Here is a 24568-nt window from a genome sequence, read left to right as displayed (position 1 = left end):
TCCCCACCTGTCACGCGGGAGACTGGGGTGCATCAGGACGCGCCTTGAAGTGAAAGCAGGATGCGCTGTGACATGCACTGTGCAGATCCCGCCACACTAAGAGGTGGGTCCAGTGGGTCTGTTCGATCACAGCGCTAGGCGAATCCCCAATCCCCTTTTGTGCCTGGCGACAAAAGACGTCTGTTTCCGCCCGGTTTCGAACCGGGGACCTTTCGCGTGTGAGGCGAACGTGATAACCACTACACTACGGAAACGGTGGTAAGACGTGCCCAGCGGCCCAGCCCTGAGCTTCGCCAATGCGATTCAGCTGCTTCCAGTGCCTTTATTGGAGTGCGCTGATGGACCGTGCTCTCTCTCCAGAGACCAGCACGCCTGTCATGGACGGAGCAGGAAAGGCTGCGCCACATTCTACAGCCCTCTCCACGCAATCGACGAAATCGGGCTACTGAAGTGGAGAAAATCGCCTCTCCAGAAAGTGCAAATATCATCTTGGAGACTATAAATCCTATTGCCGAAGGTCAGCCCTGTCTACCAGAGTAACCCTCCCACAGCGATGATCAGCTCGTCTCACACGCGAGAAGTTTCGGTTGGAAACAAGCGCCCCCTCTTCTCGCACGTTTTGCACGTTCGAGTAGTTTTAATGCTGTTCTTTCGTACACGGTGCTGATCTTTTGGAAAGCAGGAGGCAAAACCGAGTCGAACCGCCTGGGTGAAAACCGGGAACCCTAACCGCTAGACTATATGGCAGCGAACAACCATGCTGTTCCCGGAATCATGCAAGCAAACTACATAAATATGAGAAAACACGCAAGAGAGTTGTCACTCAGAGTGTCGAAGGGTCGATGTATACTGGGGCTCAGTTGAAATGCAACGTCAGGACTTTTCCGAATTATGTCACACGAAGAGAGCACAGCCCTTTCCGCCCTGCCGCGTGTGTCTCGGTAACTCGCTGTGATCGTATAGTGGTCAGTACTTTGCGTTGTGGCCGCAACAACCCCGGTTCGAATCCGGGTCACGGCAGAATAGGGGCGTCTGCTTTTACTACTCGCACGAATGAAGGCAAAAAAAAGCCAATCGACGTGAACGAACGGCGCTTTACAGAGGAGTACTGCCTGACTGGATCGTTGATGAACGACAGAGGCCACTCCGACCTCTTCTCGGTTTTCTTCAATGACTTACTAAGGATCTTCTTCACATTCGCCCATGCAGGGGAAGCCAGTTACACCAAAGCAAACGCAGGAAAGTGCATTTCAAGCAGAGACCAGGAGGGACTTGTTTACACCGAGAGTGGGCGGAGAATGGAACAATGCGCCCAGCCCTGTTGCTGGAGCCGATTCTTGATGAGCTCTTGGGCTCACTAAGAGGCCCCCGCTGGATGCTAATCTTTCTGTTGTTCTTGCAGGTCCTGCGCTCCTTTTGAGCCGACAGAGCTCGTCCTGGTCTGTCGGCACAGCCCAATTGCAAATGATCGGCTCCGCGTACAGAAGGAACGTGCGTTTGGTACAAGAGTGCACGAAGGCACCGGAAATACATTGGGAACAAATGACCGGTCGCTCAAGACCTCTGTGAAGTACAGGAGCGTGCAAAACGAGGTTTCGAACCGAGGACCTTTCGCGTGTTAGGCGAACGTGATAGCCGCTACACTACGGAAACCTGTAGGGACTGCTGCTGGTGTCTCGCTTGCGTTTCGGGCTGAGAAAGGGACGCGTCACTTTAGGCAGGTGGCGCTGGAGAGAGGAACAAAGGGCGCGATGAAACAAAATGCCGAAACCCGGGATCGAACCAGGGACCTTTAGATCTTCAGTCTAACGCTCTCCCAACTGAGCTATTTCGGCAGTGCGCAAAGCCCACAGCCACCTGCTCCAGCCTTCCTGTGTTGTGGCATGAGCGCACCAAGAGTAGCGGGAGAGTGTTGCAGGAACGTCACTCAGAAGGAAAGCCACCCACCTGCGCCCTCTGAGCTCTGTCCAGCGCATCTTCCTCGCATGGACTCCTGCCTGCGACGGGCAGGAAACAATTAGCAAGAACAGAACGACACCCCATGGGTGTCTCATGACCGCACCTTAGGTTGTGACACGTGCAGGTGTGAGGGGTTGCCGGGCTACTTTGGAGCAGAGCTTGGGCGGAAGGGGGGCGGGAAAGCAGACAAAGAGGTGACACCTCAAGGTCTGCACGATCACAGCTCTCCGCCGCCCCAGGCTTCCGCTCGATAAGCTACTGGACACACCCGCCCCTCCTCACACAGACCGTGGAAAAGCCCCCGAGTGGGAGGGCTCGCTCTTCCTCCCAGGAGCTCTTGGACACAACGCCCAGACAGGGCGCGGGGAGCCGCCGCCTGCAAACACGGCTCCAGGCAGGACTCCACTCCGCAGGAGCCGCAGAGCAGAGGAGATGAGGGCAGCTTAGCTCCTGTGCAGAGACCTGAGCTGTTGTTGCTGTGGATGCTGTCTTTTCTGCACTCGGGGTAGGAGTGAATGTTGAGTTGCACTTAGAAATGAAGCAGAGCACTTCAACGGCACGGGTGTGTGTGTGTGTGCGCCCTGGTGATTCTGGGAGACAGATCGAACCTGGGCTAAAAGAGAGGGGGCTTAGCCCTCTTCCATTTGCTAGTTCAAAGTTGTACAACCCCTTTGTATCTGCTAGGCGGCGCAGTCGTCGTGCACAAAGAACACTTTGAAAAGCGTCAAAGGCAAGTCATTCCGAGTTGGTCGTTTGTGTTTTCCGTTCAGACGCGAAATGCTGACATGATCTCTCGGCTCCTCGGTTGTCATTTCTGCTCCGTAAAGGGATCACAGCACGCGTCGGCTTCCAGCATGCTGGGTCGGGACACGGTGCCACCGGGGTAAAGTTAGCTCGAAGTTCGAAAACGATTTTGGCACGCCTGTAGCGCTTTCACGAAACCTCTTAGAATTGCGAGAATGCTTGTTTTGTGTATAAAATACATTGTGGATGCTTTCTCAGCCTTTACTTTTTCGTTTTTATGACATTTTTTTGACCAAGCACGAATATTCTTTTGTCCATATCTTCGCAATGGAAGCACAGAACGCCGTCAAACCAAATGCATTTTAAAGACCACGACTTGTGGATATTTCCACACTCTTTACATCAAACTATCAGTGAGCTAATTATCTTTTTTTAAACCTCCGGTTTTTCATCGATGCGTAATTACGCACGAACTGGAACCCGGGGGACCGCTGTGTGCACACGTTCACAACGCGAGAAATACTGTTCAATACGGCTTCGTGCGAAAAACCCGTATATGACCATAGGAAGCAGAATAGCGCAGTCTCCCATTACCCAGACTGTAAGCACGGGAATAAAGCTTTGTTTGATTTCTGAAACCCTTCCCTTTACGCCCTGTTTTCATTCAGGTAAGGGTCAACTATATTGAAAATACTACTGACAGCAGGAAGATTAAAATATTCTTTACTCAGCAGCTTATTAAAAACAGCTCCCATGATGTTCAAACCGATTTTTTACACAGAACACTGACACAGCTTTGCATTCTGAATCTCTTTTTCTCATGCTTTTATTTAATATGGCACAATGCACTGGGATAGGGGTATTCTGTTCACAAACCAATAGCATTTAAACCACAGCACCCACAATGCTGCAAGTGTTTTGCACACTAAGCAGGTCCTCTGACTTTTCCCAGCTTTGTTTTGGGTTGTGGAACCTTTCTTTATATTTTTTAGGATTTTCTGAAGATAACACTACAGGTAATACACTGGGATAGGTGGGTCGTCTTCATGGCTCAATAGCATTTCAAATACAGCACCCACACTGCTGAAACCAAGTGTTTTACACACCAGACAGCCCCCAGAACCTTATACAACCTTCCTGTGGTTGTGGCCCCTTTCTTTATTTTTTGAATAAGAATTTTAGTTTTTCAATATGGCACCATTAGACAGGCGGTACATGGGGATTGGGGGGTGCTATTCATGAGTCAATAGCTCTTCAAGCACAACAGCCACAGTGCTGCAACCAGGTGTTTTACACCAGACATTTCCCCTAACCTTATACAACCTCGCTTTGAGTTGTGGAACATTTATTTATTTTTTAATTGTTTTTTTGACTGTAATCAAGTGTTGTGCTCACTAGGCAGGCCTCCTGACCTTTCACAGTCATGCTTTGTTGTGTGCAACTTTAATTATCTTTTTAGGATTTTTTGAACATGGCAACTTCCACCGAGACGGGTGGGGGGTGTGGGGGTGCTCTTCAATAGCTTTTTCATCTATACACACAAACGGATGTAACCAATACACTCAGAACCTGTCACGCAGGGGCTGACTGCTGAGGATAGGGATCCAATGCGGTGCCCTTGGTAGGGTTGGCGCGAGACGCAGGCGTAGTCGGAGTAAACAGGCAGGGGCCCGAGTCCGGGAAGGCGTAGTACAGGCGTAGGCACAGAATCGACAGGCGAAGGCGTAGTCGAGGGACTGGCAGGGGTCGGAGTCCGGGAAGGCGTAGAAGTTGCGTCGGTAGGCAGAGGCGTAAATGAAGAGACAGGCTGGGATCAGGATCCGAGAAAGCGTAAAACAGGCGAAGGTACAAAATCGAGTGGCTAAAGCAGTTGTCGGAAAAGCGGGGTCGAGGTCCAGGGGAGAAGTCATAGTAAGGCAAAGGCGTAGTTAGTAGGTAAGCTCCGGGAGAGAATCTAAATCGTGAGCAATGACCGGGGGACAGATGAGGGTTTAAGTAGAGGACTGATTGACATGTGCACGTTTGGTATGGGGAGAGCTCGAGGGAATGCGGGAGCGCTTGCCTGCGTGAGGGAGATTCATGACAGAACCAACAGAATCAACCTGAACTCATAGAAAAACAAGAATGCCCCCGAGACACCTGAATCCCCCTCCTGGACCACTCTGGTATCAACACCCCCAAACCCATCCATACCAGCTTACAAGATTCAGAATCGGTGCAACCCTCCAACCTGGACCAAGAGCAGGATGGGACAAGAATCTGCACCACACTACGTACACAAGTTTGTATTTTTGGCTGAAGATGAAAATGTCTAACATAGATTGTTTTGGTTCTAGCAAACAATAAAAATAGTTGTTAAAATCCAAACACACATAATGAGATCACTCTCTGTCAGTATGTGTAACATTCTGGGTCTGGGCTCCTCTGTATTTGGGCTAAAGAGAGTTCAACAACATTTATTAAATGCACTGACATCATAATCTGACAAGATCCATTGTTTAGGGGAGACTTGACAACCCACTGTCCCCCTGGTATCGTGAAGCTCATTGTCCTTTAGCTTTCCAAAACCAGAATCACTTGGGACTCCGGGGGGATCGGTGTATGCAAAATATGAATTCCTTATGCAAGAAATTGTATATGGTCAATATAGCGATCATATCTTATCAGCAGATGGTAATCTCCAAGGAACAAGTAATAGGTTTATTCCACGCTGAAAAATGATCAAATGATTGATGAACCCAAGTGATTTGAAAGAAATGTTAAACAACTCAAAGCGAGGTTGTATAAGGTTAGGGGAAATGTCTGGTGTAAAACACCTGGTTGCAGCACTGTGGCTGTTGTGCTTGAAGAGCTATTGACTCGTGAAGAGCACGATGTACTATCCCCATGTACCGCCTGTCTAATGGTGCCATATTGAAAAACTCATAAAAAAATAAAGAAAGGGGCCACAACCACAGCAAGGTTGTATAAGGTTCTGGGGGCTGTCTGGTGTGTAAAACACTTGGTTTCAGCAGTGTGGGTGCTGTATTTGAAATGCTATTGAGCCATGAAGACGACCCACCTGTCCCAGTGTATTACCTGTAGTGCTATCTTCAGAAAATCATTACAAAATAAAGAAAGGGGCCACAGCCACAGCAAGGTTGTACGAGGTTCGGGGGCCTGTCTGGTGTGTAAAACACTTGGTTTCAGCAGAGTGGGTGCTGTATTTGAAATGCTATTGAGCCATGAAGACGACCCATCTGTCCCAGTGTATTACCTGTAGTGTAATCTTCAGAAAATCATAAAAAATTAAAGAAAGGGGCCACAGCCACAGCAAGGTTGTATAAGGTTCTGGGGGCTGTCTGGTGTGTAAAACACTTGGTTTCAGCAGTGTGGGTGCTGTATTTGAAATGCTATTGAGCCATGAAGACAACCCACCCATCCCACCTGTAGTGTTATCTTCAGAAAATCATAAAAAAATAAAGGTTCCATAACCCAAAACAAAGCTGGGAATAGTCAGATGACCTGCTTAGTGTGCAAAACACTTACCTGCAGCATTGTGGGTGCTGTGGTTTAAATGCTATTGGTTTGTGAACAGAATACCCCTATCCCAGTGCATTGTGCCACATTAAATAAAAGCAAGAGAAAAAGAGATTCAGAACACAAAGCTGTGTCAGTGTTCTGTGTAAAAAATCGGTTTGAACATCATGGGAGCTGTTTTTAATAAGCTGCTGAGTAAAGAATATTTTAATCTTCCTGCTGTCAGTAGTATTTTCAATATAGTTGACCCTTACCTGAATGAAAACAGGACGTAAAGGAAGGGTTTCAGAAATCAAACAAAGCTTTATTCCCGTGCTTACAGTCTGGTTAATTGGAGACCGCGCTGTTCTGCTTCCTATGGTCATATACGGGTTTTTCGCATGAAGCCGTATTGAACAGTATTTCTCGCTTTGTGAACGTGTGCACACAGCGGTCCCCCGGGTTCCAGTTCGTGCGTAATTACGCATCGATGAAAATCCGGAGGTTTAAAAAAAGATAATTAGCTCACCGATAGATTGATGTTAAGGCTGTGGAAATATCCACAAGTCGTGGTCTTTAAAATGCTTTTGGTTTGAAGGCGTTCTGTGCTTCCATTGCGGAGATATGGACAAAAGCATATTCGTGCTTGGTCAAAAAAATGTCATAAAAACGAAAAAGTAAAGGCTGAGAAATCATCCACAATGTATTTTATACACAAAGCAGGTGTTTTTGTAACTCTAAGAGATTTCGTGAAAGCGCTACAGGCGTGCCAAAATCGTTTTCGAACTTCAAGCTAACTTTACCCCGGGGTAAAGTTAGCTCGAAGTTCGAAAACGATTTTGGCACGCCTGTAGCGCTTTCACGAAACCTCTTAGAGTTGCGAGAATGCTTGTTTTGTGTATAAAATACATTGTGGATGCTTTCTCAGCCTTTACTTTTTCGATTTTATGACATTTGTTTGACCAAGCACGAATATTCTTTTGTTCATATCTTCGCAATGGAAGCACAGAACGCCGTCAAACCAAATGCATTTTAAAGACCACGACTTGTGGATATTTCCACAGCCTTTACATCAAACTATCAGTGAGCTAATTATCTTTTTTTAAACCTCCGGTTTTTCATCGATGCGTAATTACGCACGAACTGGAAACCGGGGGACCGCTGTGTGCACACGTTCACAACGCGAGAAATACTGTTCAATACGGCTTCATGCGAAAAACCCGTATATGACCATAGGAAGCAGAACAGCGCAGTCTCCCATTACCCAGACTGTAAGCACGGGAATAAAGCTTTGTTTGATTTCTGAAACCCTTCCTTTACGCCCTGTTTTCATTCAGGTAAGGGTCAACTATATTCACAATACTACTGAGAGCAAGAAGATTAAAATATTCTTTTCTCAGCAGCTTATTAAAAACAGCTCCCATGATGTTCAAACCGATTTTTTACACAGAACACTGACACAGCTTTGCATTCTGAATCTCTTTTTCTCATGCTTTTATTTAATATGGCACAATGCACTGGGATAGGGGTATTCTGTTCACAAACCAATAGCATTTAAACCACAGCACCCACAATGCAGCAAGTGTTTTGCACACTAAGCAGGTCTTCTGACTTTTCCCAGCTTTGTTTTGGGTTGTGGAACCTTTCTTTATATTTTTTAGGATTTTCTGAAGATAACACTACAGGTAATACACTGGGATAGGTGGGTCATCTTCATGGCTCAATAGCATTTCAAATACAGCACCCACACTGTTGAAACCAAGTGTTTTACACACCAGACAGGCCCCCTAACTTTATATAACCTTGCTGTGGCTTTGGCCCCTTTCTTTAATTTTTTATGATTTTTTGAAGATAACACTACAGGTAATACACTGGGATAGGTGGGTCGTCTTCATGGCTCAATAGCATTTCAAATACAGCACCCACACTGCTGAAACCAAGTGTTTTACACACCAGACAGGCCCCCGGACCTCGTACAACCTTGCTGTGGCTGTGGCCCCTTTCTTTAATTTTTTATGATTTTTTGATGATAACACTACAGGTAATACACTGGGATAGGTGGGTCGTCTTCATGGCTCAATAGCATTTCAAATACAGCACCCACACTGCTGAAACCAAGTGTTTTACACACCAGACAGGCCCCAGAACCTCGTACAACCTTACTGTGGCTGATGCTCCTTTCTTTATTTTGTAATGAGTTTCTGAATATAACACTACAGGTAATACACTGGGACAGGTGGGTCATCTTCATGGCTCAATAGCATTTCAAATACAGCACCCACACTGCTGAAACCAAGTGTTTTACACACCAGACAGGCCCCAGAACCTCGTACAACCTTACTGTGGCTGATGCTCCTTTCTTTATTTCGTAATGAGTTTCTGAAGATAACACTACAGGTAATACACTGGGACAGGTGGGTCATCTTCATGGCTCATTAGCATTTCAAATACAGCACCCACACTGCTGAAACCAAGTGTTTTACACACCAGACAGGCCCCAGAACCTCGTACAACCTTGCTGTGGCTGTGGCCCCTTTCTTTATTTTTTTATGATTTTCTGAAGATAACACTACAGGTAACACAGTGCGATAGGTGGGTAGTCTTCATGGCTCAATAGCATTTCAAATACAACAACCACACTGCTGAAACCAAGTGTTTTACACACCACACAGGTCCCCTAACCTTATACAACCTTTCTGTGGTTGTGGCCCCTTTATTTATTTTTTTAATAAGAATTTTAGTTTTTCAATATGGCACCATTAGACAGGCGGTACATGGGGATTGGGGGGTGCTATTCATGAGTCAATAGCTCTTCAAGCACAACAGCCACAGTGCTGCAACCAGGTGTTTTACACCAGACATTTCCCCTAACCTTATACAACCTCGCTTTGAGTTGTGGAACATTTCTTTATTTTTTAATGTTTTTTTTGACTGTAATCAAGTGTTGTGCTCACTAGGCAGGCCTCCTGACCTTTCACAGTCATGCTTTGTTGTGTGCAACTTTAATTATCTTTTTAGGATTTTTTGAACATGGCAACTTCCACCGAGATGGGTGGGGGGTGTGGGGGTGCTCTTCAATAGCTTTTTCATCTATACACACAAACGGATGTAACCAAGACACTCAGAACCTGTCACGCAGGGGCTGACTGCTGAGGATAGGGATCCAATGCGGTGCCCTTGGTAGGGTTGGCGCGAGACGCAGGCGTAGTCGGAGTAAACAGGCAGGGGCCCGAGTCCGGGAAGGCGTAGAAGTTGCGTCGGTAGGCAGAGGCGTAAATGAAGAGACAGGCTGGGGTCAGGATCCGAGAAAGCGTAAAACAGGCGAAGGTACAAAATCGAGTGGCTAAAGCAGTTGTCGGAAAAGCGGGGTCAAGGTCCAGGGGAGAAGTCATAGTAAGGCAAATGCGTAGTTAGTAGGTAAGCTCCGGGAGAGAATCTCAATCGTGAGCAATGACCGGGGGACAGATGAGGGTTTAAGTAGAGGACTGATTGACATGTGCACGTTTGGTATGGGGAGAGCTCGAGGGAATGCGGGAGCGCTTGCCTGCGTGAGGGAGATTCATGACAGAACCAACAGAATCAACCTGAACTCATAGAAAAACAAGAATGCCCCTGAGACACCTGAATCCCCCTCCTGGACCACTCTGGTATCAACACCCCCAAACCCATCCATACCAGCTAACAAGATTCAGAATCGGTGCAACCCTCCAACCTGGACCAAGAGCAGGATGGGACAAGAACCTGCACCACACTACGTACACAGGTTTGTATTTTTGGCTGAAGATGAAAATGTCTAACATAGATTGTTTTGGTTCTAGCAAACAATAAAAATAGTTGTTAAAATCCAAACACACATAATGAGATCACTCTCTGTCAGTATGTGTAACATTCTGGGTCTGGGCTCCTCTGTATTTGGGCTAAAGAGAGTTCAACAACATTTATTAAATGCACTGACATCATAATCTGACAAGATCCATTGTTTAGGGGAGACTTGACCACCCACTGTCCCCCTGGTATCGTGAAGCTCATTGTCCTTTAGCTTTCCAAAACCAACATCACTTGGGACTCCGGGGGGATCGGTGTATGCAAAATATGAATTCCTTATGCAAGAAATTGTATATGGTCAATATAGCGATCATATCTTATCAGCAGATGGTAATCTCCAAGGAACAAGTAATAGGTTTATTCCACGCTGAAAAATGATCAAATGATTGATGAACCCAAGTGATTTGAAAGAAATGTTAAACAACTCAAAGCGAGGTTGTATAAGGTTAGGGGAGCTGTCTGGTGTGTAAAACACCTGGTTGCAGCACTGTGGCTGTTGTGCTTGAAGAGCTATTGACTCGTGAAGAGCACGATGTACTATCCCCATGTACTGCCTGTCTAATGGTGCCATATTGAAAAACTCATAAAAAAATAAAGAAAGGGGCCACAACCACAGCAAGGTTGTATAAGGTTCTGGGGGCTGTCTGGTGTGTAAAACACCTGGTTTCAGCAGTGTGGCTGTTGTATTTGAAATGCAATTGAGCCATGAAGACGACCCACCTATCCCAGTGTATTACCTGTAGTGTTATCTTCAAAAAATCATAAAAAATTAAAGAAAGGGGCCACAGCCACAGCAAGGTTATATAAAGTTAGGGAGCCTGTCTGGTGTGTAAAACACTTGGTTTCAGCAGAGTGGGTGCTGTATTTGAAATGCTATTGAGCCATGAAGACGACCCACCCGTCCCAGTGTATTACCTGTAGTGTTATCTTCAGAAACTCATAAAAAATTAAAGAAAGGGGCCACAGCCACAGCAAGGTTGTACGAGGTCCGGGGGCCTGTCTGATGTGTAAAACACTTGGTTTCAGCAGAGTGGGTGCTGTATTTGAAATGCTATTGAGCCATGAAGACGACCCACCCGTCCCAGTGTATTACCTGTAGTGTTATCTTCAGAAACTCATAAAAAATTAAAGAAAGGGGCCACAGCCACAGCAAGGTTGTACGAGGTCCGGGGGCCTGTCTGGTGTGTAAAACACTTGGTTTCAGCAGAGTGGGTGCTGTATTTGAAATGCTATTGAGCCATGAAGACGACCCACCCGTCCCAGTGTATTACCTGTAGTGTTATCTTCAGAAACTCATTAAAAAATAAAGAAAGGGGCCACAGCCACAGGAAGGTTGTATGAGGTTTGGGGGCCTGTCTGGTGTGTAAAACACTTGGTTTCAGCAGAGTGGGTGCTGTATTTGAAATGCTATTGAGCCATGAAGACGACCCACCCGTCCCAGTGTATTACCTGTAGTGTTATCTTCAGAAACTCATTAAAAAATAAAGAAAGGGGCCACAGCCACAGTAAGGTTGTATGAGGTTCGGGGGCCTGTCTGGTGTGTATAACACTTGGTTTCAGCAGTGTGGGTGCTGTATTTGAAATGCTATTGAGCCATGAAGACAACCCACCCATCCCACCTGTAGTGTTATCTTCAGAAAATCATAAAAAAATAAAGGTTCCATAACCCAAAACAAAGCTGGGAATAGTCAGATGACCTGCTTAGTGTGCAAAACACTTACCTGCAGCATTGTGGGTGCTGTGGTTTAAATGCTATTGGTTTGTGAACAGAATACCCCTATCCCAGTGCATTGTGCCACATTAAATAAAAGCAAGAGAAAAAGAGATTCAGAACACAAAGCTGTGTCAGTGTTCTGTGTAAAAAATCGGTTTGAACATCATGGGAGCTGTTTTTAATAAGCTGCTGAGAAAAGAATATTTTAATCTTCCTGCTGTCAGTAGTATTGTGAATATAGTTGACCCTTACCTGAATGAAAACAGGGCGTAAAGGAAGGGTTTCAGAAATCAAACAAAGCTTTATTCCCGTGCTTACAGTCTGGGTAATGGGAGGCTGCGCTGTTCTGCTTCCTATGGTCATATACAGGTTTTTCGCACGAAGCCGTATTGAACAGTATTTCTCGCGTTGTTAACTTTACCCCGGGGTAAAGTTAGCTCGAAGTTCGAAAACGATTTTGGCACGCTTGTAGCGCTTTCACGAAACCTCTTAGAGTTGCGAGAATGCTTGTTTTGTGTATAAAATACATTGTGGATGCTTTCTCAGCCTTTACTTTTTCGTTTTTATGACATTTTTTTGACCAAGCACGAATATTCTTTTGTCCATATCTTCGCAATGGAAGCACAGAACGCCGTCAAACCAAATGCATTTTAAAGACCACGACTTGTGGATATTTCCACACTCTTTACATCAAACTATCAGTGAGCTAATTATCTTTTTTTAAACCTCCGGTTTTTCATCGATGCGTAATTACGCACGAACTGGAACCCGGGGGACCGCTGTGTGCACACGTTCACAACGCGAGAAATACTGTTCAATACGGCTTCGTGCGAAAAACCCGTATATGACCATAGGAAGCAGAACAGCGCAGTCTTCCATTACCCAGACTGTAAGCACGGGAATAAAGCTTTGTTTGATTTCTGAAACCCTTCCTTTACGCCCTGTTTTCATTCAGGTAAGGGTCAACTATATTGAAAATACTACTGACAGCAGGAAGATTAAAATATTCTTTACTCAGCAGCTTGTTAAAAACAGCTCCCATGATGTTCAAACCGATTTTTTACACAGAACACTGACACAGCTTTGCATTCTGAATCTCTTTTTCTCATGCTTTTATTTAATATGGCACAATGCACTGGGATAGGGGTATTCTGTTCACAAACCAATAGCATTTAAACCACAGCACCCACAATGCTGCAAGTGTTTTGCACACTAAGCAGGTCATCTGACTATTCCCAGCTTTGTTTTGGGTTATGGAACCTTTATTTTTTTATGATTTTCTGAAGATAACACTACAGGTGGGATGGGTGGGTTGTCTTCATGGCTCAATAGCATTTCAAATACAGCACCCACACTGCTGAAACCAAGTGTTTTACACACCAGACAGGCCCCCGAACCTCATACAACCTTACTGTGGCTGTGGCCCCTTTCTTTAATTTTTTATGATTTTCTGAAGATTACACTACAGGTAATACACTGGGACAGGTGGGTCGTCTTCATGGCTCAATAGCATTTCAAATACAGCACCCCCACTGCTGAAACCAAGTGTTTACACACCAGACAGGCCCCCGAACCTCATACAACCTTGCTGTGGCTGTGGCCCCTTTCTTTATTTTGTAATGAGTTTCTGAAGATAACACTACAGGTAATTCACTGGGATAGGGGGGTGCTATTCATGAGTCAAAAGCTTCATCACAACATCTGAAAATTTTAGATTTTACATTCTTTTTATTTCCCATGTTTCGTTTAGTTTTTTCCTAATTTCACATTTTAAATAAGCTATATCTGTAATCACAATGAAGGTGTGGTATGCAGTCTTGATGATGTGACTGTGTAACCATCAGGCACGAAGGAGAGAAAAACAAAAAACTCCAAAGGAGAAAAAAAATCTCTGGGGGTCCAAGGCCTGATGGTTGACCTCCCCTCCAGGTCCTGGTTGTGTATGACAAGTAGTTACTAGAAACAGTTCACATGCACAACCATGCAGATTGACACGGTGAATTCTATTTCATATATTATGTGAGACTAGATGTTAATGTTGAGTGTGTCCCATCCACTGGGTTGAGCAGTACAGGATCTTGAGTTTTGTAGGCTGGGTTCCTTGCTTCAGAAATCCAGGAGGATCCCTTGTCATGGGGGACGGAGCTCAATATCAACCAAAGGCACCGAAGAGAGAACAGTGGCAGGCATGGTGTGGAGAAAAAAAAAGGGTTAGACACAGAAAAAACAATTGCAACGTGGTTGTCTACTTACCCACTTGATATCTATGTTTCTGCACCTCCTAAAGAATTAGATCACTTGGGATAAAGAAGACTACAGAGACGATGTAGAAGACTACAGCATTGTTAAATATGCTTGTAGGTATGGGGCATCCTTAAAAAGGTCTGACATATATTTCCACAATTTAGGGGCTGTGTGCCTAAATGCTCTGCTACGTGCTTGCTATTGTTAACATAATCTGTTCATTGATCTAGACAGCATCCTACAACTACCTTAACCTTACTGTAAGAAAAGTATCACTTTGGTGTCTAGGCTGTTCTTTTTCATGAGTCTCCACTCCTGGAGATGTACATGGTACGATATTGAAAGCCAGTGGGGTTCGGACTTCGATGATGCAATTGTGTTTTATTGTTCCGGTTAGAATCCTTTTAGCACTGTGCCCTGTCTGAAGGTAGATAGAGTACTGTTTTGGAAACCTAATAAAAAGGAATCACCCTAGATACACTTCTATTTGATAGAAGCCATTTTTCTTTGATCTTTCTCACAACGGAGTGGAATTTCTTGATTAATCTATCTTACTAGGATGGATACAATTTTATCTGGAAATCTTTCACATAAATCATGTCATGGTGACATACTGTCGTTTTACATTTCTTTGCACTACTACAGTGATGTTAACAGTGTAGTGTAGTGATCATATTTAAAAGGGACTGTGTTGTGTCATGATTAACTTTTTTACTGTTTTCATACAGACTTTGTTTGGTTTCTGGCAATAGATAACAAATGGTTTCTAGTGATTTTGTGTTCTAGTGTTTTTCATTATTGTTTGGCAAAGTGTACGAAAGTTTACTCTTACCCAAGATAAATTTTTGGGGGGATATTGAAACTTGTACTTACGTGTCTTTTGGAGGTGAATTCTGCTGAGAACACGTTGACAGTCTTCTTGAGTTTCCAGCATGTCTTTTATGTAATGCTCGGGAGTAGGGGGTGGATGCTCACTCATCAACAGTGCCTGAAATATAAAACCGTAAGAAGGGTTACGAACTGCAAAGGATCCAAGGAGTATAAATGGGTCACAAATCAAGATCTAGGTATTTGCACAATTTGCCAGATCTCTCTTAATCAAACTCCTTTTTTCTTACTTTGTGTTTTTACAGCAAGACGTTATATTGTTTCTGTGCTAAATGGCAAGCTCTTTTAGGTGTTCATGGTTGTGTCTTTGTTTCTATACTATTGGAAAGAAACCTAGAAAGTGATTTGATGCATCCATGTCTAATCATTAATCTGACACAGTAATTCTATCTTTGAGATGCCTGTGTCATGTAATAAATTGCACAGATTATCAGTAATCTTTTATGTGTGCCTTCTTTGGTGTGTTTTTTGAAAAGTTATCTCTAATTTATAGAACCATTAATGCCAGAAGACAAGCCTGCAATCCAAACTTCTTAACAATAACAAACAATTATAACGTCCACTGAAATATGTCATCCTACTGTATGTTTCTGCTGAATCTAAAACTACATGTCCTGCTTAAAAAACCCTTTCATAGTGATAGTTTGCATGCAGAGCATACTCACCAAACTGGGGTTGGCAAAATGTACATATCCATGTTACTTCATTCTTTGCGCTTTCATACTCTTCTTTTGAGATGCACAATTCATGGAACCAGTTTTCACAACTGTCACACTGAATCTACACGGACAGTAAACCTTATATCAGTTCAGCTATCACATTTCACTGGCATGTTTTGTTATTATGTGCATACATTACACATACAGATAGAGATGATGTTCACTTACCCAGTTTGTCTGCCGCACTGGTGTTTCTCCACACATCAGGCACATGTCCTGGAGAGGAGCTATAATAAACATGCCAAATAGACTGATTTTTCCAATGTTATCTACAGATCATTGTTGCATAATTGAAGACAGTTTGATAGAGACCTTTTCGTATGCACTTTCCTGATTAGGTGTTCTACTGCTTCTTAAACCGCACATTGTCATGTCTCAGAATACTCCTGTCAACACCTGTGACCCTTTTTTGCGTCAGCGTGTGTTGCTATGATTTTAAGGGGGCACATGATAACACAGCTATCATGTTTCAGTTTGCTTTGCTTCACTATGGGCAATTTAGACCCGCACTTTTCCCAGACAATGGTTGTGTCAACCACGACGAAGGCCAAAGTGTCATTGAATTTTAACTGTGTGAAATGTGATTTAATTAACTTTTCATCACTGTGTTATATAGTACAAAAAGAATACCCAAATGACTTCTGCATATAAATAAATTGAGAATCTTTTTCATCCAGACTTGTTACAGAGAGAGAACATGCTTCAGGAAAATAATATACACCAAGAAAAGTAGGCAATGAGGATCAAATGGTACAATACCTGAAGCCTCAAGAATTCTGATTGACAGGTCTTCCCGCAACTTTCTCATTTCTTTGGCACTGCTGTTTATTTCGATATATGTTGGAATATCCGGGAAATTGTTAATGATGTCTGCGCCCATCTAACAGACAAAAGTTTGTTGCAATTATTTCCCTAAAAATCTCTCATACAATAGTTTTAAGTCCAAAATTTCGGCGTGGAAAGGTTATGCTGACCTGCATCACAAAGACCCAACAGCTTGAGGCATCTGCTTGCCTGGTGTGACCAATCACGCTTGGGTGCCAGTTGATATTCAACCAGTCTTCTTTTCCTAGGACATTCCTGCGCATCTTAAAAAAGTCCCTGTGAATCAAAACAATAGGTTATTGATAAATGAGGAAATATTTGTCATGCTGAACTTGAACCTGAAATGTATGTGTGCCCCTGCAGAATTTCACCACGAAACTAATGCTTGATTTCTTACCTGAACCTTTTTGCCGCTGCAGTGGAGTCTCCCATCTCATCACTCCCCATAGGGTCGACCACAAAGACTTTCTGGGATGGAGCATACAGATACTGCAAGAAACAAAGGGCCCATCATCAGACATGAAGTTGCATTTAATGTGGGGCCAGACACACAGGCAGTTTCAGGAGTTTTATGTTGTTTAAACAAAGGTTTTTAATATTTGAATATTTTATATATATAATATTTATATTTATATATTATTTAACATTTAATATTTTGCAAACCTCGGCAAAGACAGTCAGGAAATGACCTAACAGTACTTTTTTTCCTACATGACACTTTGACTTGTTTGGTTGTCTGTTCATTACACAGCAGTATTCACAATAATAATTTAGGAAAAGTGCACTATCACCATTGCCTTGGACACTCACTATCAATGTCCACCTTTTTTAACAGGAGAGGAACACATACATTGTGACTTTGTAATTTTTTTAGATGCAACAAGGATAATCACTTGAACTGTAATGGTTCCAGGTGTAATTATAAACCTACGCTGTTTTGGATTACCTGCACCACACTTACCAACAATTTCCAGTGGACACCAGTGTTAAAAAAGCTAATAATGGCTTCATAGTTTTCAAAGTTGACCTGTAATGAAAAGAATGACAAGATTAGTACAACAGGCTGCCTCACAGGGATGGTGTGCTACCTTTGAATTTTGATTTCTGACTATAAAGGTAGTTTCTTTAGGCAGCACCATGGGCACAGTTGTGACCTGTTTTGATTGCTTGTAGCTCTCCTTGTTTCTCTATTGATAAAACAATCATCAGTTAGTGAAAAACCATGTTTGCCCCTCACTAATGTAATCCATCAACATTTGTGTTTGATGTCCTTACCTTGGACAAACGTTGTCTAGCCATGCGCTCTCTATTCCCACTCATGATTACACCAGTTGTGTAGTGGTTCATTAGGAAAACCTTCTTCCCCAAGTCCATGGATTCTTTCGCTACTTGAAAGTAACACTCAATGGTCTTATGGAAAAAGCAAACACAATTGAAGAAGATGTGATTTCACACACTCACACACATTTGATTACACAAAAGCTCAGAAACCTTAACAAATGCATGCAATCAAACACTTTCATCTTACCTCGCCTATGAGCCACTCATCTGGTTTCAGAGACACAAACTCCGAGTGTCTGAGAATATATGTGTCTGCACTGTGCATGGATGGCAAAACTGCAACCACTAATTCACTCGGATTGATGTTCCAAAGGGCGTGTACCTAAAAAAGATTTACCAAGCCAAAAGCATACACAAGAGATCACTGGACCTTACATAATGAAAATTGAGATTACACACCACAAGTATAACACAAGTATGTCAACAAGTATAACAAGTTAGAGAGAAACGACAAAGAACACCTACAGTAGTAGAAGATGACATTCATAAGCTCTGAAAAAGAAGTGAATGTCCACACAAAGAAATATTTGAAATACAAATCCTACCTTCTTTTTGAAATCTGTTTTCTCTTTTATAAGTTTTGAGATGGGGCGTGCATCACAGTGTGGTGTGATCACTTCAGCCATGCCCACGGCAGCTTGCTTGGGTGACACTTTCCTTTCTTCTTTGTGCTGCCATTCTTTATATTCTGTGGTTCCTGCTTTCCCCTGCTGTACTTGCAGGCCGTTGCTGTCATCTGGCGATTTTTCATTTGTTTCAATATTTCTATTGCTAACTTTTTTTTCCTGTGTTCTCATTTTTTTGGGGATTGGAATTTTCTGTGGTGCGCTGTAGAATTTATTTTTTGTTTCTTTGCCTACACCTGGTGCTCTCTTTGCCCATTGTTCCTGTGCATGTTCATGACGTGTCTTAGTGGTGATCAATGGAGCCGTCAAAACCTTTTTGGGGAGAGCATTTTGGATTATATGTTCTCTGTACCGGCCTTGGAGGGATTGTCTCATTATCGTAATAAACTCTGCTGGCCTCAGTTTCCTCCTGTGCTGAAGTATTGAATGCTTGACAATGCCAAACCAGGTGTCAACATGACAATTAGTGGCTCTTGTTTGTGCTACCTCTGACATTGATATGTCTTTTTTGCTGTCTGAAGCATATCTTGCCAGGTCACCCAACAAAATTCCACTCCACAGTGGAAATAGTGCCATGTATCTTTGCAACAGAAATCTTATTATGTCTTCACAGAAATAGGGGTTCACATTGTGTTGTGTCCCATAGTCATCATGTCCTTGAGCTGATATGCTGTCTTCATAAATACCTTTGAACTCCACAGCGAAAGGAGAGCGGCCCAGGCTGCCTCTCATTTTTGGGTACAGTACCTCATCTGTGTCTTTGACTTCTGCTTCCTTTTCCATCTGGTCTGGTGTGGTTGTTTGAGAAATGTAAGCGTTAAGGAGGCAGACACTAGATTGGACTTCATTTGTGAACCTCCTGCTTGAGAGTACAATACACATGTGTTTGAAAACATTTCTGGCGACACTCAAAGTTGTGCTGTTTTGCAGGATGGCAAAGGAAAATGTTGCAAAGTCTCGCAGTCCTTTGTCTGTTGTTTTTTTACTAATTGCTTGAGAGACAGCCTTTATGACATGGGCAGAGCAAAGGTGCAGAACAGTGAACATCTGAAGTTCTGTGTACTTAAGTTTGCCTTGGCAGACTTTCATTGCACGATTTAAGTATGCATGGATGGTGTCCCCATTGAAGGCAAAAAGAACACTGTGAATCAGGGCCCAGCTGTAGTCAGTTTCTACATGCTGCACTCTCTTGGTAGTACATGTTGAGATGTCAAACATGAATTTCCGTAGCCAACGTTCTATACTGACAATGGTGTGGTCAGTTGTCAACATTTCAGACACTGGTAATGGAGGCTTTCTTTTTCCACCTCCAGGTAACGTAAGACTGTAGTACAAAATTCTTTTGTTCTCCGATGGAATTTTTCTGACTACCCCTCCTGTTGCATCCAGGTAAAGGCTGACTTTCTCCTTCATCTTTAGATGGGCAATAAGAATTCGCATACTCTGTTCTGTGTAAAGATAGGCAGCAAATGTGTCTAACTGCAAAATCTGTATATATCCTGGGAAATGGACAATGTCGAAGTCGCATGCTTTCATATATTTTTGTGCCATATGTAATTCAAACACTGGATCATAGTGAATGCGTTTACTGTTCCTGAACTCTGATGAAATGACTTTCAGGACATTCTGTGTTAGTGGTTTAGATAAATTGCCTGCTGCAATTTCAGCAAGCGGTGTTCTGCTCAGGTTCCTGTAGTACACATTGCTGATTCCTTTTGTGAGGGCACGGGCAATCTTTCGACGATAAGGCTGACGTGCTTGTCGAAATTTTGTTTCCCTTTTACTGTGCTGTATTTGCCCTGCTCGTACAACATCAATTGTGATGTCATCATTGCCCATTGGTTTGTCTTGTTGTCATAATGTATTTTACATTGCAGGACCTGAAGGTACAGACTGCTTTTATCATCAGAAAGTTTTTTTTTTTTCTGCTGTTCTCTTTCCTGATGTATTGGTATTTGAAGGCTATTGGGCAACAAGGATTTATCTTCCTGAACTCGTTATATAAGATCTGGGTCCATGGTCGTCTTAGTTTAGATGTACCTTTTAGAGGTGCTATTTTTCTCCATTGTTCAGCCTTTAAACATACTTGGAAAGTTTTAGGCACAGACATAATCTTTCTTAATCCCCTTTTATCCTGAGGTGACGTCCCAGACGAGCTTGCCCCCTGGGAATATTCACTGTGCTCTTCAGGATTTTTTTCTGATTCTACACAGATTTTTTCTCCCTCTAACATGTCACCACTGTCTGTGCTGCCGTGTGCTGCCCATGCATCTTCTGTATCTTCTGATGAACTTCTGAGCTCTGTGTTGCCTTCCAAACTATGTCCCTCACTTTGACTTGAAATATGGACTATAGATTGTGTACTGTCATCTGGTTTTGAATCCTTACCAATACTCACCCCCTTCTGCGCCCTAAGCACTTGGATTCTTACTTTTTTTCTATCTTCATGCCAAATCACTGATAACCATTTCCTGTTGCTGGAGTAATCCTCTCCAAGGACTCTGTTTGACAGTGTTGACCACATACTGTATTGTCATGCCACCTAATTTTTTTTTCTATCTTAGAAAACTTCAGAAATTCTTTGATCTCACTCCCTACTCCACCAGCCCTTGACCACAGCTCTGGCCTCCTACTTCTCTGTCCTCCTTTAACATGTGGCATTGCCAACAATCTGAAAAATAGGGAACACATCTGAATGAAGTGGAAACATAATTGAAATTCAATACCCAACAGATGTACAAGTCCATTAAATGTTTTTATTTCTGTGTTTAATTTTTGAGGGACCCTTTATTTTGATATAGCATCAATCACAAAACAGCATTCTGTCAATGTCACGACCACCAACCCGGGGAGATCAACTCACAAAATAACTAACCAGTACCAGCAGCGGGTTAATAATAACATGTGTTAATCCACCAGCACATGCTCTACTGTGCGGCAAGCAGCACTCTTTTAACCATCCAAACCCGCTTCCCGCTACTCGGTATTGAGTCTTCTCTTTGAGAGCTCTACCTCGCGTTTACTCTGAATCTCGCTTACTGGTTACTGAACTCCCTTTTGCCTCTGGACCTTAGACCTCACCTTCCGATTTGGATTGTTTGCTTCTCTCTGTACTTCAAGTATTTCGATCTACCTTTCACCTAACAATCTCACCTGACGTTCTGGATTGTTCACCTGTCTCAATAACTACTTGCTCCTGCATCTGCATAGGATCTGCATACCTTTTCACTGAGGATTTCTGGCAGTCAAAGCCACATAAAAAAAACTAGAAAAGAAGTATGTGTTTCTTTAAAAAAAATACCCCCAAATTGTTTTTGTTTTTTAAAAGTCAACATATCTGGGTTGTGTTTGCAAGATTTTTAAAAATTCCAAAGTTTGTGTGGGTATGATTGTAAAAAATCAAATCATAACTGAAGAAGTCTCCATGGTCAAAACATTGTGTTTTCTTCTTCTCTTTTCAGCATGGAATAAACCTATTACTCGTTCCTTGGAGATTACCATGTGCCAATAAGATATGATCACTGTTTTGACCATATACAATTTCTTGCATTAGGAATTCCTATTTTGCATACCCCAGCTTGCTCTCCTTGAGATACACATACAGGGAGAGTAGCTGGGGGTCAGAGCGCAGGGTCAGCCATTTATACGGCACCCCTGGAGCAGTTGGGGTTAAGGGCCTTGTTCAGGAGCCCAATGGAGTAGGATTCCTCTGCCGACCGTGGGATGTAAACCAGCAACCTTCCAGCCACAGGTGCAGATCCTTAGCCACAGAGCCACCGCGCTGCCAAATGTGCCAATTCTTTAGAAAGAAGTCCAAAAGAATGCAAATTTACTTTTTTTAAATAGCTGTTGTAAATAACATCAGTGGCTATTGAAGAGTACATACAAGCACAGAGACAAGTTAATAAACTTGGAATGACTACTTACAGCTCTGGAAAGACCGAAGATATTGTTTCCGGTTGTTAAGGAACAAGTAATAGGTTTATTCCATGCTGAAAAAAAGAAGAGAGAAAACAATGTTTCGGCCGTGGAGCATTCTTCAGGTGTGAGAGAGAGAAGGCAGTAGGCAAAGGTAATGTAGTGGGAGAACAAAGGCTGGGAGGGAGGAGGGGTGAGAGGCGGGAGCAGGGGACAGAAAGAGAGGCCAATCAAGAGGTGTGAAGTCAGAAAAGGTGTTGAGAGGTGTGAAATGAAACTTCCAATGAATGGAGAAAAACTTAGTAGAATAGTAGTCTGTCGTTTAGAGAAGGGGGAAGGTGTGATCCTAGCTGCAGGATAAGTTTGGTTTCAGTAGTCTTACTAATTTATCAGTTCAGAAAACCATCTTTGAGAACACAGACATAGAGATTAGAGTGGTCATGGCCATCAGAGGTGAAATGAGAAACAGTGGTTTTTGGAGAGATCTTCAATCTTCACAGCCCTGACATGTTCTCTGAAGCGGTCTCCAAGTCTCCTTCCTGTTTCTCCAATATAGAGAGAAACTGGGCATTTACTGCAAGAGATACAGTAAATAAGGTTGCTGGAGGTACAAGATGCCATCTGGGTGATCCAGAATTGTCCTGAGGGGCCTTGAATGAGTGTGGTGTTGGATGTGTACTTGCAGGCAATACAGCGAGCTCTGTTGCAGGGGAAAGTACCTGGTGTGGATGGTTGCTGAGAGCGGTCAAGGGAGCTGTGAACACGAAGGTTGCGCAGATTAGGTGATTGCCGATATGAGATGATGGGGCGGTCAGAAAAGAGGGCCCCAATGGAGGGATCATCCTGTAGGATGGAAAAGTTGTCGTTAACAGTCCTGGGGATAGGAAGTGTGTTAGGGAAGCACCAAAGGAATGCGGTTGTTATGGTGGGAGTTCCTGATTGGGTTGATGGTCCGAGGGGTGTTTTTGGCTCGGGCAAGGGCCCTGTCAATAACACTGCTGGGGTATCCTCTGTTGATGAAAAAGGAGTAGATTTTGAGGGTTTGATTCTGGAAGTCGATGTCGTCACTGCATACTTGTTGTAGCCGAAGGAACTGTGAAAAAGGGAGAGAATTTTTAGTATGTTTGGGGTGAAAACAAGAGATAGCTGTGTGAATCCGTGGGTTTGTAATAAACAGAAGTGGAGAGTCTGGGGTAGTTGATGGAGAAGTTGATGTCCAGAAACGGAAGAGTAGTGGAAGATATGTTAACCATATATTTGAGGGACAGGTGGAAGTTGGTGAAATGGTGCAGGAAGCACTTAAGCTGATCGTTGGAGCATGTGGCGGCACTGACGCAGTCATCAATATATCGCTTGTAGAGGTCAGGGACATAGCCAGTGTAGGAAGCGAAGAAGCGTTCTTCTACCCAGCCAACAAAGATATTGGCATAGCTGGGTCCCATTCTGGTGCCCATGGCAACTCCACTCACCTGTTGGTAAAAAAGATTATTGAAGGAGAATGCGTTCAGTCTGAGAACCAGTGTTTCTGGTTGTTGTCCTTTAATTGATCTAATTTAATTGCACTAATTCCCCCCCCCTCCCACTCATCAGCTTTTGGATGAGAGATTCTGACCACTGTATAAGATCAGAAGCAGTAGAAGAAATGGGCTTCTTTTCTGCTTATTTAACACACTCCTAATGCAAACAACACATTAAGAGTACAACGGAAAGGTTGCACCAAATGGGATCAAGCAATTTAAAACATATGTTCAGGGTACAGGAAAATTGTTATAGAGATGAATGGTATTCATGAAACAAATAATGTTGCAAAAAACTTTGCCAAAAGTCACAACCCATTTAACATTCATCAGACAGGTTGAATCAGTTGGATATCTCTTAGGTTCTAAATGCACTCAACGGCTGTATAATGCAAGCTCAAGAGTCAAAAGAACAGTAGTGAACTACAGTTCTTACAATAATAAACAGCCATTTGATCTTGTGAATGATCTATCATACACCCTTGAAATGATGTTAAAGATTTGGAAGTTTGCACAGCTTGTAGTCTTTCTAACTCCATGAGACACACAGACAGGGAGAGAAGCTGGGGGTCAGAGCGCAGGGTCGGCCACTGTGCTCTTGTGTCAAACAGGTCATACAAAGACCGCCATTCCTTATATCTTTCCCTGAACCTGTGCGTCACTTCCTCACCTTCCAGAAGCAAAATATCGAGCTTCCACACACCCTTCCCCACAGTAACAGCTGTTGGAATAGAAATTGTACATGACAGC

At 43.4% G+C, this 24568-nt stretch overlaps 2 long non-coding RNA genes and 3 other non-coding genes across 5 annotated transcripts; 1 reads left to right on the top strand and 4 right to left on the bottom strand.

Annotated features, from left to right (window-relative positions):
- Positions 1 to 181: 181 nt before the first annotated feature.
- trnav-cac (transfer RNA valine (anticodon CAC)) lies at positions 182 to 254 on the bottom strand. The gene has a single exon. It is a non-coding gene; the product is annotated as a tRNA-Val (tRNA).
- Positions 255 to 948: 694 nt separating this feature from the next.
- On the top strand, positions 949 to 1020 carry trnah-gug (transfer RNA histidin (anticodon GUG)). Its single transcript has one exon. It is a non-coding gene; the product is annotated as a tRNA-His (tRNA).
- A 742-nt stretch (positions 1021 to 1762) lies between these two features.
- trnaf-gaa (transfer RNA phenylalanine (anticodon GAA)) lies at positions 1763 to 1835 on the bottom strand. The gene has a single exon. It is a non-coding gene; the product is annotated as a tRNA-Phe (tRNA).
- Positions 1836 to 14651: 12816 nt separating this feature from the next.
- LOC148666033 (uncharacterized) lies at positions 14652 to 16581 on the bottom strand. Its single transcript, XR_015936580.1, has 5 exons — positions 16566 to 16581; positions 16351 to 16471; positions 15760 to 15818; positions 15538 to 15652; positions 14652 to 14972 (listed from the first exon to the last, which is right to left on the bottom strand). It is a non-coding gene; the product is annotated as an uncharacterized LOC148666033 (long non-coding RNA).
- A 107-nt stretch (positions 16582 to 16688) lies between these two features.
- On the bottom strand, positions 16689 to 18825 carry LOC148666032 (uncharacterized). The gene is made up of 5 exons (XR_015936583.1): positions 18303 to 18825; positions 17945 to 18079; positions 17692 to 17826; positions 17378 to 17443; positions 16689 to 16905 (listed from the first exon to the last, which is right to left on the bottom strand). It is a non-coding gene; the product is annotated as an uncharacterized LOC148666032 (long non-coding RNA).
- Positions 18826 to 24568: the final 5743 nt, after the last annotated feature.

Source organism: Lepisosteus platostomus, chromosome 5 (genome assembly GCF_059453375.1).
Source record: "Lepisosteus platostomus isolate fLepPlt1 chromosome 5, fLepPlt1.hap1, whole genome shotgun sequence".
NCBI lineage: Eukaryota > Metazoa > Chordata > Actinopteri > Semionotiformes > Lepisosteidae > Lepisosteus > Lepisosteus platostomus.
The sequence above is the reverse complement of the archived record's forward strand: the minus strand, read 5'-3'. Positions and strand labels throughout refer to the sequence as shown.